The sequence below is a fragment of the Neoarius graeffei genome, chromosome 2, assembly GCF_027579695.1.
Source record: "Neoarius graeffei isolate fNeoGra1 chromosome 2, fNeoGra1.pri, whole genome shotgun sequence".
In the NCBI taxonomy this organism is placed as follows: Eukaryota; Metazoa; Chordata; class Actinopteri; order Siluriformes; family Ariidae; genus Neoarius; species Neoarius graeffei.
This window is the reverse complement of record NC_083570.1, coordinates 8,207,886-8,217,036: the sequence shown is the minus strand read 5'-3', so window position 1 is coordinate 8,217,036 and position 9,151 is coordinate 8,207,886.

The following is a 9,151-nucleotide window of genomic DNA, read 5'->3' as shown; positions in this document are numbered from 1 at the left end:
CTGGGAAGACTGAATCTGCAATAGGTAAGCAGCTTGGTGTGAAGAAATCAACTGTGGGAGCAATTATTAGAAAATGGAAGACATACAAGACCACTGATAATCTCCCTCGATCTGGGGCTCCACGCAAGATCTCACCCCGTGGGGTCAAAATGATCACAAGAACGGTGAGCAAAAATCCCAGAACCACACGGGGGGACCTAGTGAATGACCTGCAGAGAGCTGGGACCAAAGTAACAAAGGCTACCATCAGTAACACACTACGCCGCCAGGGACTCAAATCCTGCAGTGCCAGACGTGTCCCCCTGCTTAAGCCAGTACATGTCCAGGCCCGTCTGAAGTTTGCTAGAGAGCATTTGGATGATCCAGAAGAGGATTGGGAGAATGTCATATGGTCAGATGAAACCAAAATAGAACTTTTTGGTAAAAACTCAACTTGTTGTGTTTGGAGGAGAAAGAATGCTGAGTTGCATCCAAAGAACACCATACCTACTGTGAAGCATGGGGGTGGAAACATCATGCTTTGGGGCTGTTTTTCTGCAAAGGGACCAGGACGACTGATCCGTGTAAAGGAAAGAATGAATGGGGCCATATATCGTGAGATTTTGAGTGAAAACCTCCTTCCATCAGCAAGGGCATTGAAGACGAAACGTGGCTGGGTCTTTCAGCATGACAATGATCCCAAACACACCGCCCGGGCAATGAAGGAGTGGCTTCGTAAGAAGCATTTCAAGGTCCTGGAGTGGCCTAGCCAGTCTCCAGATCTCAACCCCATAGAAAATCTTTGGAGGGAGTTGAAAGTCCGTGTTGCCCAGCGACAGCCCCAAAACATCACTGCTCTAGAGGAGATCTGCATGGAGGAATGGGCCAAAATACCAGCAACAGTGTGTGAAAACCTTGTGAAGACTTACAGAAAACGTTTGACCTCTGTCATTGCCAACAAAGGGTATATAACAAAGTATTGAGATGAACTTTTGTTATTGACCAAATACTTATTTTCCACCATAATTTGCAAATAAATTCTTTAAAAATCAGACAATGTGATTTTCTGGATTTTTTTTCTCATTCTGTCTCTCATAGTTGAAGTGTACCTATGATGAAAATTACAGGCCTCTCTCATCTTTTTAAGTGGGAGAACTTGCACAATTGATGACTGACTAAATACTTTTTTGCCCCACTGTATTTGAATAATGATTTTCCAACAACTATTTGTGTAAGTCATTTTGTTATTAAAATTTTGATTTTTTTTTTGGTCGTTTTATGACGCATTTAAGCAAATTTATTCAGACAAGGAATCATTTGCATAGTACAAGTCTTTTTTTTTTTAAAAAAGCTCCAATACAAAAAAATTTGTCTGAATGTGAGAAATCGAATTGAACATTGTGATTTTTTTCCATAATAAATATCCACCATAGTGTCTCACTTTTAAAGTTCACCAAACAGATCAAATCTTACATCATGTTGTTTATGAAATTTCTCTTCAACTGCGACTCTCTCGCAGATATTTTTAGCTCGACTGCTGGTGGGAATCAATCCTGTTCTGACACCCAGCAGCTTCTTCTGATGAGCGCGACATGTCCTAAAAGTGATCAATCACTTTTAAACCTGAAACAAGCTTTTACAGCAGTTTACCAAAGTGCAATCCTGATAACATCTGCTCCAGGAACATGGTGGACGTCGGGTCCAGTCCAAACATACACTCGTGCCCAAGAACTGTCCTCTCTGCTCGGTTACAAAAGTAATCTTAAGACCTGTTATTACTAAGACTGTTGCCTAGCTCTCTCTCTATACCTTGGGATACGCTGAATGCTGTGCAGAGAACCCAACAGAGGTCACATGCCAGGGCTGGGATTTTAACTCATAAGCTTCTGGTCAGTAATCTGGAGATGTAACCTGTTCCCAGGACAGTATCGTTGAAAACAGCCACCCTCATAATTTGTCCCTTAGGAGCGCATCGGGGGTCCTTAAACTCACGACAGAGGTAAAGCAGAACAGAACATAACAATACAATACAAATCATCACATTTTTAAACATTACTACGTTCAATCGGCTGATTATCAGTGGAGCGTCTGCTGTACAAGTCCCTGTGAGCCAGCCATTACTATAGAAACGATAACGTATTAATATAAACTTGCACTTCGCAGCTGCACTAATTTTACAGGAAATCAACAAGAATCAGCAAATCAGAGTCCAGAATTTGACATCACTGTATGTAGTATAAACAATTAATACGTTAATTATTAATTAATTATTATACATACAGGACACTTTTTCCATGAAATAACAATGTGTTCTATTCCCCTCTAGCGGGTTTATTGATCGCATGCAATATTATCATATCGCTTATCCTCTGTGTATTACGCCACTTTCCCCAATGGAGAATGAGTGTGCAGTATCGTGATAATATTGCACATTGTCGAGACAAAATGACATCACGTGTCAGGGCTCATGTGACTATTCAATGACAAAACTTTTCCGCTGAATTATTTCTTTGTCTGCCGGGAAAGAGCGAAGACAAGGCTAATCCAGCGCTACTGCTAGGATTATCCCTAAATAAATAAACTGAAAACTGAAACTAAAGTCGCGCCGAACACTCAAAAGGCACCCAAAACTTTATTAGATATTTCTTCATGCATATTTACAAGAGAAAAACACACCAATGGACATTGAAAAGCTGGAAAAGAGACACGTCGGAGATGTAAAACTTCCATGCTAGCGAGTGACTGTGACAGTTTGTAAACAAACATGGCCACCAGGTTTGCTTCATATATGCTGTGTTCACACTTATACCGGTACGAAAGTGGTATAACTGTATCGATACAAAGTATACTGGTACAGTTTAGTGCATCTGTCCACACTAGCGAGAAATGTTTGCAGGTTTCTTTCATGGTAGTTGAAATGCGCGTGCGTGAAATGTTTACGTGGTTACCGAGTAACTTCCTTCCGAGAATATATGGCATCCGCTATTTTGAGATCTCGAGAAAACAAAATTATTTCATGATCTCAGCTGGATCACTGTATCTCCGTCAGTAGAGACGAAGCCGGGCCAGTCTTCTGCGGAGGTGCCGCGGACTAATTTTGAAATGATCCCTTATTAAAAGACTTAATGCAATCTCTCCCTGTGTCAACCCCTGATCAAAATATTGCCTTATTAGGTGATCGATTATTCCAGACATTCTAATGACCAAAGTTGCGTCTATACAGAATGAGAAATAGCCCCAAAGTCAGCATATCACAAGTCTCTTGGCGCACCTGAATGAACCATTTCTCAGCTGTTTACTCGAGATCATGAAATAATTGTTTTGTTTTCTCGAGATCACGGAATAGTTGTGTTGTTTTCTCGAGATCCTGAATTAATTATGTCGTTATCTCGGGATAACAAGGTGAATAAAAAAAAAGGATTATATGAAGGGCCTCTCTCGGCTTCCGTACGGATGAAACAACGTGTGTGTGCTTTTTGTTGTCAATGTACAGTCTGTATTTCTGGTGGTCATTTATTCAGTCAAATCGTATAAAACGCGCGAGGCAGTTGAGAAAGAAACAAACGAATCTCCGTTCTTCACTATTTTATTCAGCGAAGACATCGATTGAGGTGTGTGACTTTGCGCATGCGCATTATATTTGTATCGATACAGAGCCGCTTCATCTGTCCACACTACAGCGAAGCACTACAGTACCGATACTGTACCGGTACGAAACCCATACATTTGTGGGTTTCGTACCAATACAGTTATACCGCTACAGTACCGGTATAGTTACTAGTGTGGACAGGTGTTGCGGTACGAAAGTAGTATCGTATCGGTACAAAATCCCTAGTGTGGACAGGGTATAAGAGTGGAAGATTTTGAGAGAATTTTGGCTGCCAGGTCACTCCGGTGTGTGTAGCTGTCGATTTTTAAAAGTAACTCAATAAATTACACAGAAAAAAAAAAAATTCGGCTTGACTGTGCTAGCATTGGCCTTCGCTAACATTACACCGGCTAGAAGTTCAGTGAACTGCTGCGCTGATAGCACCGAGTCGCGGGTAAGCTGTTGTTGGCCTTTGAGAATGCTGATATGAAGACTGTGTATGTACATTATAATAATATTGACTGGCTTTTTTGTGGTCTATCAGATGTATTCCATTCAGCTACTCGTCTTCGACTCATTCAGTATCATGCTTGCTGAATGGAATATATCTGGTAGACCACTCAACACCAGCCAATATTATTTAAATACTAACATACAATCTGCGGTGGTATTTATACAGCATTAAATGCTGAATACAGGTCGTCGTCGACTTACGACCTATGCGACTTACGACCGATCGACTTTACGACCATCTGGTTATGACTGGCAAGTGTTTCCCAACTGAGCTAGCTGAGTGTACGACAGTTTCCGCCCCAGCTCCAGGCACATGCGCAGTCTCTCTCGCGCACTCCGTCATACAGTTTCCGCCCCAGCTCCTGGTTTATGAAACGAGCAAATCTTCCCGCCAGCCCGAGCGCTGCAACAGCTGATGATGACATAGACGACCCACAGCCAAGCACCAGTGATGCCAGCGGTCACTAAATTTTATATTTTGCTATGTTTTACATTTGTATTTTGGTATGTTTCAAACTAAAATGTCTTCTATTTTTCACACCTGTATTTCGTATTTTTTGGTTTTGCACATATTAAACAAATTGTACTGTACGCAGTGTAGTATGCAGTGTTTGACTTAAACCAAATAATGAGCCAAGGTAATGAAATAAAATGTTGATATAATAAGACTTTAAGATGATTACAATATCATTACACATCACAATATACTTGCGTTCATTTAACATAGGCCGACTTACGACCAGATCAGTTTACGACCGGTCAGTCGTAACCAAACGCAGTCGTAAGTCGACGACTACCTGTACTGAGTTTTAGAAAAACCTGAGAGTGAAGGATTTTTAAAGGAAAGTCGTTTTTTAAACAAATTCTTCATTCAATCAAAACGCACTGACATAAGGCTAAAAGTGTGTAAGCCTTTAATTTGGCAGAAGTCAAAGCTAATCAGTGGAGCTAAAAGACCTTGATTGGCCAAGGTCAGAATTAAAACTGCGTTTAGACACCATTGATGCTCTCGCATAGACTGGAGTCATTAAAACAAGGCCATCAAAGTCCACGTCTCCAGAGAGCCGTGTGCTGCAATGGCTAACTAAACTCTCTGGCTAATTATCAACCCCCTTTATGAGCGGAATTGGTTCTCGAAGTGTGAGGAAAGCCCTCTGGGGCTGGGGTTCGAGTTTCATGCAAAGAAATGAGCAGATACGGATTTCCACTTCGTCACAATGAGACGCTGCGGAAATAGAAAAGCGTCAAATGAGCCGATTAATTGTTTTTGTCGCTGCGGCAAAGCGAAAGCCTTATTTATAGAGTCATTTCCGTGTCTCGCAGTAATGGACCTCGTCCACGCGTCAGACATGGCTGCTATACTGTACGCCACGTATGGTACATTAGGGTAGGGGTGTAACGCTACACCATTATCTGCATCTGTTTACGGCTCAAAATCTCGTATTCACCGAGATTAAAGCTAGACGGCCTTTCGATTTCATAAAATCTGTGAAATTTAGATCCCTCTGAAATGTGGTCATTGTGATATATGTTTATTTCTGTAATAGAGATCTCACAAAATATCAGGCCATTCTGTGGCTGGGAAGTTATTTAATTTGAGGGGATTAAAGCAAATCATGTGCATGAAATCGCTCGCTTTGCGCAGTCAAGCAGACAGAGGAAGTCCGTGTGTGTGCACATGCGCAGGTTTACCTTTGAGCGTGCACTGACAGTTCCGTTGTTCAGTTGCTAAATGAACAGCTGATCACACCGAGGTGCTCGCTGAGCGCCGATATTTATTAGTTTGGTCCTGTGTTTCCTTTCCTTCGTATATAACATAACGTCTTTTCTTCTCACTTTCTTTCTGTTACTGTAGTCGCTCTTTCACGTTTCATTCGCACACTCACGTCCTCCATTTTTCTCTCCTGTTTCAAATTTGTATCCCACAATGCCTTGCGTGAACGGGGAAAGCCCACCACGTGATGTGATGCATGACGTAGTATCTTGTATCGGGTCATGGTGAAACAGGAAAAAATAGCAGAGAATTTAGGACCACGTGGAGATAAATTCATTAATTGTTCTGTTTAAAAAAATCTAATAAAATTGGAAGTCTCTGATTCAAATTCAGTAGCTTTCAGTCACGAAACAAAAATAACTGGGTGTCTGAAGTTTTTTTTTTATGACCTACAGTGGTGCTTGAAAGTTTGTGAACCCTTTAGAATTTTCTATATTTCTGCATAAATATGACCTAAAACATCATCAGATTTTCACACAAGTCCTAAAAGTAGATAAAGAGAACCCAGTTAAACAAATGAGACAAGAATATCATACTTGGTCATTTATTTATTGAGGAAAATTATCCAATATTACATATCTGTGAGTGGCAAAAGTATGTGAACCTCTAGGATTAGCAGTTAATTTGAAGGTGAAATTAGAGTCAGGTGTTTTCAATCAATGGGATGACAATCAGGTGTGAGTGGGCACCCTGTTTTATTTAAAGAACAGGGATCTATCAAAGTCTGATCTTCACAAAACATGTTTGTAGAAGTGTATCATGGCAGGAACAAAGGAGATTTCTGAGGACCTCAGAAAAAGCATTGTTGATGCTCATCAGGCTGGAAAAGGTTACAAAACCATCTCTAAAGAGTTTGGACTCCACCAATCCACAGACAGACAGGTTGTGTACAAATGGAGGAAATTCAAGACCATTGTTACCCTCCCCAGGAGTGGTCAACCAACAAAGATCACTCCAAGAGCAAGGCGTGTAATAGTCACCGAGGTCACAAAGGACCCCAGGGTAACTTCTAAGCAACTGAAGGCCTCTCTCACATTGGCTAATGTTAATGTTCATGAGTCCACCATCAGGAGAACACTGAACAACAATGCTGTGCATGGCAGGGTTGCAAGGAGAAAGCCACTGCTCTCCAAAAAGAACATTGCTGCTCATCTGCAGTTTGCTAAAGATCACGTGGACAAGCCAGAAGGCTATTGGAAAAATGTTTTGTGGACGGATGAGACCAAAATAGAACTTTTTGGTTTAAATGAGAAGTGTTATGTTTGGAGAAAGGAAAACACTGCATTCCAGCATAAGAACCTTATCCCATCTGTGAAATACGGTGGTGGTAATATCATGGTTTGGGCCTGTTTTGCTGCATCTGGGCCAGGACGGCTTGCCATTATTGATGGAACAATGAATTCTAAATTATACCAGCAAATTCTAAAGGAAAATGTCTGGACATCTGTCCATGAACTGAATCTCAAGAGAAGGTGGGTCATGCAGCAAGACAACGACCCTAAGCACACAAGTCGTTCTACCAAAAATGGTTAAAGAAGAATAAAGTTAATGTTTTGGAATGGCCAAGTCAAAGTCCTGACCTTAATCCAATCGAAATGTTGTGGAAGGACCTGAAGCGAGCAGTTCATGTGAGGAAACCCACCGACATCCCAGAGTTGAAGCTGTTCTGTACGGAGGAACGGGCTAAAATTCCTCCAAGCCGGTGTGCAGGACTGATCAACAATTACCGGAAACGTTTAGTTGCAGTTATTGCTGCACAAGGGGGTCACACCAGATACTGAAAGCAAAGGTTCACATACTTTTGCCACTCACAGATATGTAATATTGGATCATTTTCCTCAATGAATAAATGACCAAGTATAATATTTTTGCCTCATTTATTTAACTGGGTTCTCTTTATCTACTTTTAGGACTTGTGTGAAAATCTGATGATGTTTTAGGTCATATTTATGCAGAAATATAGAAAATTCTAAAGGGTTCACAAACTTTCAAGCACCACTGTACATGTGAAAAATATGAAAGGCAGTCTAACTTTAAACCAGAAGTGGGTGTGGTCTAAACTAGGGAGGATTTTTTAAAAATGCGAATGTGCCTGAAAAGAAGTGATAAGAAAAATATAGTGTTGCTGGGAATAAGGATTTTTTTTCCCCATTCATGATTTCTTTTACAAGGAAAAAAAAGAGCAATTTGAAAAACAGCTTCTGAAATTGTACAGTTCCTTGAACTCCGCTACGTCTCTCGAGTTTCAGAACAACAATACTGGGTAGGTTTCCCAAAAGCTTCTTAACACGAAGAGCATCTTAACTAGGAGAGAGCGCGTTATTGTGCTGCTCGCTCTACCATTTAACGATGATCTTTGTGCTGCGATGCTTTTGGGAAACTCAGGCACTTATTCCTGAGTGGAAAGAAAAGCGCTGGAAAGTAATTAATATCTAGAACTGCTTAATAATATTATTTATAAGATTGACTTCAGGTTTCGACTTTGTTACATTCCAGAAAGATTCTAAAAATAGAACTGGGCAAATCCGGTGCTATGAGTACGCAGTGCGAACGTATGAAAGTGAAACTCTTCTGCTTTCTTCATTTGGTCTTGTAGGGTTTCGGTCCTGATGCACACCTCGACTCTCAACCAGATTTCCTGTGAACAAATTTCAGGCAAAAAAACCACACAAAACCCCTGAATACTGTACATACTCCCCTGATCTGCATTTATCTAGATTTGTTTAGGATGCATTATGTGTTCAAGTCAATTAACGTATTCATATGTACACCCTTGTATTCATAGCACACTATAAATTATTAAAATATTCACGCACTCATTGCGAGCTGGTCTAGTGGTTAGCGTGTCTGCCTCTCGACCGGAATATCGCAAGTTCTACCCCCAGTTGGGTCATACCAAACATAGTACTTACTGCCATCGGGTAAGGCACACTGCAATACAGATGCGAGTAGGGAATCAAACTCTCGCGGTAACCAGAGGACCCGCCCCCTACTGTAACCTTAGCTGTATTGAGGTTTTTCACCTGACGTCACAGGGTCACGTGACGCCCTGGTGTCCGCCATTTTGAAGGTCAAGCTACATACTAACACTGCAGACCGAAAGGGAGAACCAGCTTGAAAAAAAACAACGTGTTACAGACACCGGATCCAGTGTAAATAGCTGCCGGAGCGTGCTCCGGCTTGCTCCCCCTCAAGTTAAGCAGCGCGCTCCGGCTTGCTCCCCCTCAAATTAAGCAGTGCGCTCCGGTTTGCTCCCGGAGCACTCCGGGAGCAAGCCGGAGCGCGCTGCTTAATTT